Genomic DNA, 13,227 nt, shown 5'->3' on the forward strand with positions numbered 1-13,227 from the left:
GTTTTCTGATTCTTTGTTTTTCACTGAAACACAGCTGTTCTTGTGGAGCTGTGGACTTTTTAGAATGTGAGTAATTGGACAGGGAGCCTCCTTGCCAGCACTGTCAGCACTGTTAATAGCAATCAGTTCTTAGTTTTAGACTGAGAGTTACTTCAGAACAAAGAAGAGAACAGAGCGACTCTTACACAGGCCTACACATCCTGGCATCACCAAACTGCCATCACAAAGTCAGTTCACTTCCATTGTCTCCCACACAACACCTCCACAGTTTCTGAAGCTGAAGTTTTCTGTCCTTTAAAAGTCTCTCACAGTCACTCATTGTTTTCTTCTTTCTACTGGCAAAAAAAGAAAATTGGCATTTGATTAAAAAAAGTGGTTGACCTAGAATTGCTTTTGGAGCGTTTTTTAATAACAATTTAATCACCTTGATATTTTACCAAGACAGGGTGAACAACTGAAGATTTATCTCAGCTTAATTTAAGATATAAGTAGAAAAATGAAGTTTATCACGGATATGAATGGTTATTTATTAATGCCATGGTTATTCTAAGAAAATTTTTGAGCATGTTTAAATTGTTGGGTTAGGGGAGGAGACGCCCAAGCATCCTCACCCACTCGTCTGGCATTTCATTTCTCTCTCTCTCTCTCTCTCTCTCTCTCTCTCTCTCTTCTCTTTCCCTGGGTTGTAAATTTATTGATCTATTGAGTTATAATTTTACTATTTACTTTTACTCTTTTGTAGTGTATCTATTCATTTATGTTCCTTTTATATATCTGTAATGCTGATAGTTTTTTCCACCAAACTTTATTATGTTTCACATTCTAAACTTTGCCTAAATGGTCATCTTTTCATATTTTCACATCCGAGTTTAATATACCCTAAAAAATAGCTTGATGTTTTTATGAAAAACGCTGAGAAAAAAATATATTGAAAAGATAATACATTTTTAAAAAGTGTTATTTTCATAGTTAAAAAAATTATTCAATTTAACTTGGCATCACTGCAGACATGGCAAAAACCCACACAACATCAAAGAAAGCTCCTTAAAATGTATAAAAAGTGCATTAAAGTGAAGGTTTATGGTACACAGCGTTTGTATAAAATTAAAAAATCTATATTGTGGACAGAAAAGGCATTGATATATTGACACAAATAAATATACAACAAGGCAAAACTTGAAATTCAGAGAACCATAATTAACTACTGAAACTGTTCCCCTGTCTGTACTGCTAATATAGTGCCTATAAAGATTCACTCCCATAGATGATTTTTTAATTTTCGTGCTTTTATAAACAGAGTCACAGTTAATATAATTTTTATAGTAAAAACAAATTACCTTTCTACCATGAATGTTTTAGACCTCTTAAGTTCCTCAGTTAATGCACATATTGCACATACTGTATCTGCTGTGTCAGCACTGTCTCCAGCAGTATTTGATTTGTATGTAAATCTTCAAAGTTGCAGGAACAACATAGTAATAAAAAAATAACAGCAGTAGTAAAAGTTTTAGCTGAAATGGTAAACGCTTAATTAAAGCAGAGCTCTGTGATGTGGTTTGGTTTTGTTGCTAATAGGAGGAACAGCACTGTTAGTGGCGCTGTGGTAAAAAAAAAAAAAGGAGTAAAATTTAATATATGTTCTAATTGAACACTGTACTGAAATATGTTGAGCAGCAAACAGAGATTGCAATTCATCAAAATAGCTGCTAAAGGGCAGAGAGAAGAAACAGGTTTATAACTACTCTAATTTTAGATGGACGGATGGACGGAATGGAGATCCTGACGCAGCACCTTAATGCGGGAGATCTGTGAGAATGTCCCGGCACTCGTCCAGAGTTACACCACTTCTCTGCGTCATTTTTCATCAAGAAAAAAAAATCTGAATATTATTAAAAAATTACTTTACTTCAGCAATTCAGTTTAAAATGTGAAACTCTTATATTATATAGCTGTATTACAAACAGAGTGATCTATTTTAATCATTTATGTCTTTTATTGTTGATGATCATGGTGTACAGCCAATGAAAACCCAAAAATCAGTGCCTCAGAAAATTTGAATATTATATAAGATCAATTGGTACTTTTGGCAGTGTGGGCAGTGTGCCAAGTCCTGCTGGAAAATGAAATCCGCATCTCCATAAAAGCTGTCAGCACAAGTGAGCATGAAGCACTGAAGATTTTCTGGGAAAACACTGCACTGACTTTGGACTTGATAAAACACAGTGGATCAACACCAGCAGATGACATGACTCTCCAAACCATCACTGACCATCAGTAAATGTTGCATTTTACATGTGTACAGATGATGTACACTAGAATTTCTAATATATACCATAATGCAGTGCAGTGGTGTCGTTTCAGAGGTCCTCTAAAGACCTTAGTTTATTTTGTTGTTTGTTTGTTTCCTAGACAGTTGACTGCATAGTTAGTGCTGTGTAGTAAATAATGATGTATGTAGTTAATGAGTGAACCATTCTGAACACGCACTATGATTTACCCTCATTCACACATGACAAAATCAGACATGTACACACTACACGCTACTGCTTCTTACTGGACAATCCTATCGATAATATCACCCAGAGGCATTGCCTGGGTATGCAAAGATCCAGGACTCAGCCCAGGTAATAAAAGTATTTAAAAAAATAATAATAAACATGGAGTATAAAAATGTAAAAATATAAAAACAGCATATTAACAATGCATCTTATGAAACAATACAATGTATTCAAATTGTCTAGTATCCAAATTATAGTTTACTTGTACTTTTGCTCAGTAAAACAAATTACTGAAAGGAATATAAATGACTATTTGTTCAAATAGGACTACATTATTAATGTGCTTAAAGAATTATGCACCTTAAATAAATTTCCAACTCAATTGAAATCCAAGTAAATGGATTATAATGCTGCACTACACCATTTACTCTTTGCTTGTTGAATAATTGAACTAAATTGAACAAGCTGAAATCAGTCCACTTTAAACTCAATAATGTTATAATATTAATCTGCTGCTCCATTACTAATATTACTAATACTGCTATAACTCTAAAATGACAGATATATAAGGAAAACATAAGCATATTTGTTGTAATAAGATTCTAAAAGTATGTCTCGATGTCCAGCATGTCCTGTCATGTTGAGTGGATGTCATGCATGCCCTTGCTGGGACGGCTGTCTTGCACCTTGTTGCCAAAGCAAATTCCTGGTATGCTTGTCATTCCTGGCATCGGAGCGTTTCTGCCCACTACCCACTACCCACCACTTTCCGGGCAGCGCCAACACCTGGAATAACAGCCTTAACTCCAGAGCTTAAACAGTCTGCTCACCTGGATGAAGTTCTAGTACTGAATATTCTAAACCTGTTTTAGATACTTAAAAAAATTAAATAATGGATGTATGTAGAACCAAAACTGCCTACAGCACTGATACAAATAAGTCAAATAAGGCTATTTAAGGCTAATAGTCACAGAACTATTTTTGCTGAGTGCAAACCATTTTAATCCCATTTTAATCTGGCTAATCTGAGGCACTTTTGACTACTTAATGTAAACGCATGTGGCTAAAATCTTATTAGTTTACAATGTACTATAGTCACATGAAGTAACCAGGTGTACAATTAATGAGTCATAATTGTAATAATAATAATAAGAAGAAGAAAAGCTACCAAAACATAGGGTTATAAATACACTAATATCTAAGATATTGTTTTATGAATTAACATGTTTCTTACAATCACAATCATAAAAACTGCTACATTTGTGTTGGGAAAACTAACTTCTGTCACCACCACTGCTGGGAAACCCAAATATGTAAATGTCTTTACAGCTGTTTTACACTATAAACACTATGAATGACCATGTTTACAGCTAAGTCTATTCAAAATTAACACTAAAACCAGTACAGAACCAATAAAAACTTTGGATTATTTAATTCTTTCATTTCATTGTTTCAAACATTGTAAATTAATACTGAAGCCATACAGACTATGAAGGAACACATAAGGAATCATGTAGTTTTTTAAGTGTTAAAACGAACCAAAATACTGTGTACAGCATTTAGGCAGCTCTTACCTGAGGTCTTGTTAACTTGCGGTTTCTGAGGCTGGTTATCGAGTGCAACAGAAAGAACGCTTGGTCTTCCCTTTACAGGACATTTCCTGATGAGAGCCAGTTTCATCAAAGTGTTTTTGATGGTTTTTGCAACTGCACTTGATAATCCTTTCAAAGTTCTTGAAATTTTTCGGATTGACTGAGCTTAATTTTTCTTCTTCTTTACTAAGTAGAGTAATTCTTGCCATAATATGGATTAGGATTAGAACGTTACTCAAATAGGGCTACTCACTGTATACCACCAACTCTACCTCCTTACAACTTTACAACTGATGCTCTCAAACACATTAAGATGCAAGAAATTCAACTAATTAACTCTCAACAAGTTGAGCACAGCTGCTAACTGAAAAGCATTCCAGGTGACTCTACTTCATAAAGCTGACTGAGAAAATACAGCCAAGATGTGCAAAGTTTTCATCTAATCAAGAGGTGCTACTTAAAATCTAAAATATAACCTGGTTTGATTAACACTTTTTGTATAGCAAATAATACTATATGTTTTTCTACAATGCAGAACATTTTAAAAATAAAAAAAACACTGAATTTAGGTGTGTACAAAATTATTGCATATATTTGTATTTGTATATGTATATATGTGTATATATATACATGAATATTTGTATAGGAATGCAGGCCATGGCATATAAGGGCGTGAGAGCGTGAGCCCACTCTAATCCGTCTGCAACATACAGTTCAGTGTGAAGAGCTATTCCGCTTAAACCATGGCGATTTACACACACACACACACACACACACACACACATACAAGATTGGGGAAAATCTCTGTTATATAACTTTGACTTGTGCAGGCTGTCTGTGTGTGTGTGTGTGTGTGTGTGTGTGTGTGTGGTGTGTGTGTAGAGGGGTTTTCATGTCGGCTGAGGACTCATGTTAATGCTGAGGCCTGGCAGACTGCGACGATCCTACTGTGGCTAAAAAGCGGGAAGATCGGGAGTCACATGTCCGTCGTAACCAGGGCGACGGCGCATAGGGAGGCAAACATGTTAAGACATGTTAGCTACTCTTGATGATGACATGTTGTCAATGAACTACAGCAGATTTGTTATTACCGTATTTTTTTGCACTATGCGGCGTACCAGATTATAAGGCACACTATCAATGAACGTTTACTTTCTGGACTATTTTTATACATAAAGAGCATCAGATTATAAGGCGCATTATTGTGACACTAGTAAGGAACAGGGGTATCACCATGTTTCCCTTCTAATTCAGCAGGTCTAACGAGTCAAAGTCAAACGAGCGCTGGATGTTAAACTACACAGATTTCTCTCCTGAAAACTGTTTATTTATTTGGGTGAGAAAAACACTTTACAGTTTAATTTACAGTAAGCTAAGATTTCCTGATGTCCACTAAGGTAGGTGCTAGCCAAGGTTAGCATTAGTAAATGCTACCCGACAATGCTACACTGAGGAACCCTGAGTGTTCTGGTTAGCCAGGGCAATAACAGCTAGTGTTTTTTCCTACATACGTAGCTTGTTTTAACAAGGTAAACATGCAGGCTACAGTCTGATATACTCTCCTCTGAACGGAGAAAAAGCTAGCACTTAGCACGGTTAGTGGCTAATGTTATTGCTGCTCCTGCTCCAGCAGTGCTAGCCAGGGTTAGCAGCAGGCTTCATGTCGATAATACTCAGCTCTGAAAAGCAAAAGAGCTAGTGCTTAGCACAGTAAGTGGCTAATGCTAATGTTGCTCCTGCTACAGTGCTAGCCAGGGTTATCTGCAGGCTACAGGCCCACAATACTATACTATACTATACTATAATATAATATAATATAAACTGTTACTCTAATGAAAGCAGAAAAAAAATCATATTAATACTCTTGCTTTCTGATAAAAAAAAGAAAGAGCACGTCTCCCAACTCTTTGTCCAAATAATATACTGTATACATTTAGTGTGTAAATTGGCATGAGTAGATGTGTAAACTGATTGGCACACACACTGGATACTGTTATTTTTGTTAGAGTTTGGTGTACCAGTGTAGCCTGCAGTCTATTGTTGTGTGAGGTTGGCATATTTAGTTACTGTTGTCCCAGGACAAAGCGGTCAATAGCTGTTCGCTATTCATAGACATGCTGTATTTCCATGGCTCAATAGACTTGCTTATTTGAGTTTTGACAGCCTTTAGTTCATTTTTATGATCAAAGGCAGATTTAACAGGATAGTTAACTGCTGTAATTGTAAAGCTATTTCCAGTTAAATAGGCTCAGTCTGGGCACTGCAGGAGAAATTTGAGTTGGTTTTTGAGTTAGACTATGTTTACACCAGTTCCCTTCATTCTTCTTATGTATCAGGGTTATATCTGGATAAGGCCAAACTACTTGAAAATGCTTGCCATAATTTCTGCACAACCATACAGCTTCTAAAAGAGTCTAGAATGTCTAGAATGCACTTTATGTGGTCTATTTTCTGCCATATAACTTATAGTGTGAATGGCATCATGCTTTGAGCTTTTGTTCTAGCCAATCAAAAAGGGAATGTTGTAAATGAAAGGTTTAGGATTTAATCCAGATATCAAAAATTGTAAGTTCAAATTGGGCCTTTGAAATTCAGGCTAAGTGTGTGGTATTCTGTCCGACTGATGCCTGATTCTGGCCCAAATGCTCAGCTCCCATCCAGGCTGAGTGCCGTTTGAGACAACACCCGGGTGCTGAATATAGTACAGGAATTGGCCTGGTGAGCCGCTTGTGCTGACACCCTGGTTGCCAAGTGTAAAATGACAATTGACCCTAAACTGTTCTGTGCCAATACCCTGATTGCAAAATATAATACAGGAATTGTCCCTATGCTGCTTGTGCCAACACCCCGGTTGTCGAATATAATACAGGAATCGTCCCCAAGCTGCTTGTGCCAATACCCTAGTTGCCACATATAATACAGGTATCGTCCCCAAGCTGCTCGTGCCAACACCCCGTTTGCTGAATATAATACAGGAACTGTCTCTATGCTGCTTGTGCCAACACCCTGATTGCTAAATATGAAACAGGAATTATCCCTGAGCTGCTTGTGCCAACACCCTGGTTGCTGAAAATAATACAAGGATCAACCCCGAGCTGCTTGTGACAACACCCCGGGTGCCAAGTATAAAACAACAATCGGCCTGAGTCATTTGTGCAAGCTTTCCAGTAGCTGAGTGTGAACTTTCAGTCTAATTTTCATGGCCAATAGCAAGTCTAAGACAATGCTGCTATACATCAACTGAGCTTGGACAGATTTTTAAGCTATCTGGGAATTGTACATCAGCAAACTCTGTACAGAAGTTGAAGATTAAAGGATTATGTTTTCTACAGCAGAAAAAAACAGTCCTAAACACCTTCAGTCCAACAATGGACTACCTCAAGAGCTACAGGCTCATTATTGAAAATACTGAAAATAATTAGATTGACCTCAATATTGCAGTGCATTTTTGAGGTCAAAAATCTTTTTGCACAACGAGAAGTCTTTTTTTTTGTTGTTGTTTTTTTACAAGAGAAACAACTAAAAGAGGTGGTAAAAGATCTGGTAACACAGACCACATAGAAAGCTACTTCCCTATTTTATTAAGTTTTACTTGCTTAGCTATTCACAGTAGCAGATATCTTGACCAGAGGTGGATGAGCTTGATTGTATTCAGCTGTCCTGATCAAGTTAGACATGTGCATCAAGTGCATGACTAGCTGACTGTCAGATCAAAGCCCCAGATCTAGTCTAGTCCACTGACTAAAACACTGTGGGTGTGCAGAGGCAGACAGAATCCAGGCTGAATGAATGCAGCCTTCCGCCATGAGGATTACTAAATCAGAAGATGCTTATTGATGCTAAAAACAGAGCGAGTAAAGAGTGATTGCTGTCGGCTGCTTTTAGAGACAGAGCCTCTCTCTCTCTCTCTCTCTCAAGGTCACTCTTAGTTTCTGCTGAGCTGACCTAGAAAAGGCCCTGCCTTCTTGATGACGCCTCTCCTCTCGGCCGTCCTTCAGAGCGGACCTGCGGAGTGTGTCTGAGCCGTTCTGCGAGTTCTGATCTGCTGGTGTTGCTCACTGGATGTCAGTGACCCAGAAAACGAATCCACAGAATAACGGTGGAACCTGACTGATGACCCCGGCGCTGCCACTGAGCCATTTCCATAACAACATTGCATAACTTACTCTTTTTTTTAGGATTACATAACAGCAGAACTGATTTATGTGATCATATGAGATGACATGGAAAAAGCTGTTTAAATCTGTGCTAATCTCTTATTAAATATATCACAGCAGTGAAAGGAAATGCATGAATTATTAATTTACTGGAACCTGTATAAAGGACAGACTGCTGAAAATCACACAAAACAAGTCCATATTGTAGTATTGAAAGAAGAAGAAATAATGAATGAAGTTTATAATGAATGAATGGGAGGGTACATACAGCTTTGGAAAAAATGAAGAGATTTTGTTATTTATAGGTATATGTTTCAAATTCTTTAAGTATTAAGAGTTCAAAAATCAATATTTGTTGGAATTACCCTAGTTTTTAATCACAGTTTTCATGCATCTTGGCATGCTCTCCTTCACCAGTTTTTCACACTGCTTTTGGATAACTTTATCCAAAAGTTAAATTCATCATTTTTTCCAGAGCTGTATAATAAACAAAACAGCTTTTACTGTATTTATATATATATATATATATATATATATATATATATATATATATATATATATATATATATATATGTGTGTGTTTACTTTTTTATATACAACTAATATTAGAATTAAACATATAAAAAAATTTGACTTAGAGTGTTGAAGGTAAATGGACTGCTTTAGCAAGTTGAATTTTAACAGTCTTAACACTCTAATCTAAACACACTAGAGGAAAGTATTCTGGCAACCACACAAAGCAGATGTGATAAAAATGTGAAATATCTCAAAAGAGATATATGTCTCCCTCTGCTGGGTGAGTTTTGTCAACACAGCTTCTTTTTTTTTTTTTTTTTTTTTGCATCACCTCCCTCAACCTGCATGCAGCTCTATTATATAATGCACTTACACATTCATAAATACATCATCAGGAAAGGTTCATTGCTTCTAAGCTGATCGGCTGTGTCCCAGTTCCAGACTACACACTAATACTATGCATATAGACTATAAAGTAATCTTGACAGCAAATTAAGGATTTGGCAGGTTGGTTCAAACAGTTTTAACATAGTAATTAATTTACGTCTAACAGGAACTGAGGAAGTGTTGCTTTACCAACATACGTTAACCATCATTATCATTGTGCTTGTGTTATAATTATTTATAACATATTTTCATGAGTAGCTCATCCCTTTCTCTTTCACATTGCATTGCGGGATGACAGACCATCATGATCAAAATTAACTAGAGTATAATGACTTAGAGTGTAATGATGACCAGACGTGGAAAAAGTACTGAAAAATTGTAATTAAGTAAAAGTACCTTTACTTTGCTAAAATTCTACTCAAGTAAAAGTAAAAGTACCCATCTAAAAATCTACTCGAGTAAAAGTAAACTTTAAACTTTAAAATGTACTTTGAGTAAAAGTTACATAGTTATTTTTAATTATTTGATGTAATTAAATAGTTTTTAATGAAATATTATTCCACATAATAATTTGAATCTTTCAGGCAGTATTTGTTCAGACCAGCCCATAAATTTTTTTTAAGAACAAGTGGCATAGGTTTCTATGATACATTTTTTTCTTTACTGTTAAAAGGTATGGTCATATAGGTGACTATACACCGTAATTTTATAGTTTTACAGTTTATTATTATTTTTTAACTTGCCATTGCTATGCTTTAACTGCTATTTACATGTTTTTTTTATTTATTCAAGCAGATTGTTTAATGATAAAAATACTTACCACCACATGCTTTCGCAGGTTGGATGTGGAAGTTTTGAAAGCTAACAGCTCTGTCTGGCGGGGCACATTTTGCATTGCATGAGGACGTTTAATAAAAAAAAAAAAAAATCCCCAGCATTTTATTTTTTACTCAGTAACAGGGAGTTTTGCAATGTAGCGAAGTATCAACTTGTGTTAAAATGTAGTTAAGTAAAAAAAAATTCTCATAAATACTCATAAAATCTACTCAATTACAGTAATGTGAGTAAATGTAATTCATTACTTTCCACCTCTGGTAATGACACATATGATATTAAATAACAAACTATAAAAAGAAAGTTTGAACTTTAAGAACTTTAAGTTTGCTTGGCAAAGCGTGCTAATAACATCATTATAAACAAAAAAGTTTATATATATAAAAAGCTAGAAACCTGTAAATACAGTCAGCGGAGGAACTGAGCTTAGAGTTCCACTTCACCCCTCTGATGATGTCATACTGCTGAGGCGATGACATCATGGGGATTCAGAGTAATTAAAAATAATTAAGACATTTCCAACCTAATCTTCACAAAAAAAAAAATCTCTTTACTGCCTCTCCTGCTTCCCCCTCTAAAGTGTCCAAAAGTTTGTAGACATGTTTGAATGGATCCCTATAGGGAAATGTCCAAGCCTTAAAAAACGTCAGCTGTATACAATTCAGACAATATATCGCTCCAAAAAGCACAAGCAACCTAATCGTGTATAGGTCCGACGATCCTGCAAAATTCTGTGTTTCTATTATATTTCGAGTGTAATGACATTTATCTATATTCCATATTATATACTTAAAAACTATTTAGTAGTAGTATTGAGTAGGACCCTGGGGGTCCCAACCTCTCAGATAATGCAACTGTCCATGCTTTTCTAAACTCATTGGTCCCATAATTTTATTGATTCATTTAAATATATTTCCCCCTCACCCACAAGGGTATAGAGACATAGTCAAAACACAGAAGACATTTTATAGAAGAGAAACAGAGTTTTTTATGGAAGATTATACATAACTTGAAACACTGTTATAATTTTTTTTTCATTATTTCATTGGGTTATAAACTGTTTGCCAGGCGCTCATTTAAAAGATCAAAGGAAAGACGAGGAAAATGATAGAAAAAAAAACTGTCATAAATCAGGAAATGATTTACAAAGACTTTCACACAGTGTATTTTACCCCCACACACTGTAAGAGGAACAGATCAAGAGGCAGAACTTTGTCCAAGGATTACAGTTTGGGAATTGTAGAAGTTGGACGAGTGTCGAGAAGTCAACATGTCTCTAAAATCCCGAGCCAGCAGACGACAGAAGAGCTGCCAGACAATAACCTCCATTGTTAAACCACAGACTGATCCTATGAGCAGCATATTTTGTCATCCAACACCGGAGATGAGGTTGGTGTGAACATAGAGAAGATCATGTAGAAGAGTATGGTGGTGGATAAATTGAATATACATGCTAGATTCTTTGAAGTTTTATGTAGTTTTTGCTACACTATGTCTAAATGTTTGTGGACACCCCTGTTAAGCTTTTTTATTTTAAAAATGCCCTTTCCAAAGTCCTCAAGTTGATCAAAAACATGGTTAGCCCATGCCAGAACATCAACACATATAATTTTACAAATTTTATTTGTCAATGACACATTTAGGGTTGTAGTTTACAGACTTCTTAAGTCTTCCGGAAGTTGCAGGAGTCTACCACATATCGATAACAGCTCCCTGATGTCGGCTAGTCTTGCCCGGTGTACAGTTTAAGGTGAGGCACGTTAAGGTGAAAACTGTGAAACATACTAAACTTTTTATTTTTTCATTTATTGCTAGTGATTTTATTTAAGCAATAGAACACAAGAGGGAGTGTGTCATCACGAATAACTCGTGATAACACACAACCTCGAGTGTTCTATTGCTTTTATACAAGATTTTTTTTTTTTTTACAAAATGAATAAAAAAAAATAAATCAAAGAGCTTTAAAAAATTCAGTTTGAATATGCTTTAATATGGACTGTGCCTTCCGCCAAAAAGTAGTTCCACAAAAACTGTAACAGAACTGAAACTTAACTACAACACGGTGAATGGTTTATACTAACACCAAAAAAGTTAGCTTGAAATCAAAATTGGGAATAAGCGAAGACGGTAACGTTAGGACCGTAAAATAACGCTAATACTCTCCTCTCCTGCTTTGTGGAGTCGTCTTCAGGTGAAAGCTGTGCATTTTTTTGAGCATTTCTGCCTGTTTTGCTGGGTGGTGTTGGTTTTAGCTAAGTTAGCTGGACTGTGGTTAGGTTAGCGTAGCTTGCTTTAGCTCAGCATTAGCTTAGCCTAGCCTGGCTGGTTAGCGTTCTGGCTGTCAGACGGCATTAACCGAGCGATTTTCTTTCCCTTTTTTCCACAAAAGTCGAGCCAGCACTGCGGGCGAGCGCGCCGCGGCTGAGCGCTAGCCAGTGCTAAGCTAACGCTGCTGCAGGTGTCCTGTGTGTATACGCCGTTACTCGGCAACGCGTTGGCAGAGTAATACAAGTTTAGTGTGAGAAGGCCGTGATGTTATCACAAATATCATCACGGCTAAAACACTTCTCAACCAATCAGATTGTAAGGTCGGAACTAACTGTTGTATAATAGTTATCTAATAACAACCTGCAAGTGTTCAAATGTGGTTGTATCAATAACAGAAGTGTATGCGGTTCACAAAACGATCTGTCTGCATCTATTTATTGACCCCTTGTTGAAAATCTTTATCACATAGTGGAATGTAATACATATATTAATATAATAATAATATAATAATAATAATATAATATTTGAGCAGTGTATTACTTTAAGGTTTCTTTATAGAGAATTTGTACTTACTTTTATTTACAAACTCAACAATACATGTAATTTGACTAGATGTGCCCAAATATAGAATAATATGCCCATTTTTGTGACTGATAAAATCAGTAGAAAAACATTTTTGCAATAATTAAGAAAAAACATTTTCCTGTTTTCGTTTTTGACACTTTTATTAAAGTGTGTCCTGAACAGTTCCAGTAAGAACTATGAAACTCTTGACTTGGAATTGTGATTCTCGGATATGTGGCTCAGCTCTTATCAGAGGTTGGTAAAAAATGTGTCTGAAATACACAATTTCAGGAAATTGGGGCAGACTTCCTGTCAGCTAATTGCAAGGAAATAAAGGCTAGAGAGGCCAGTTTAGGCAGATAGGCAACAAAGTGACTTTATCTGTTTAGACTCATCGAATGCCATTACATC

Source organism: Astyanax mexicanus, chromosome 15, assembly GCF_023375975.1.
Source record: "Astyanax mexicanus isolate ESR-SI-001 chromosome 15, AstMex3_surface, whole genome shotgun sequence".
NCBI classification, from domain to species: Eukaryota; Metazoa; Chordata; class Actinopteri; order Characiformes; family Acestrorhamphidae; genus Astyanax; species Astyanax mexicanus.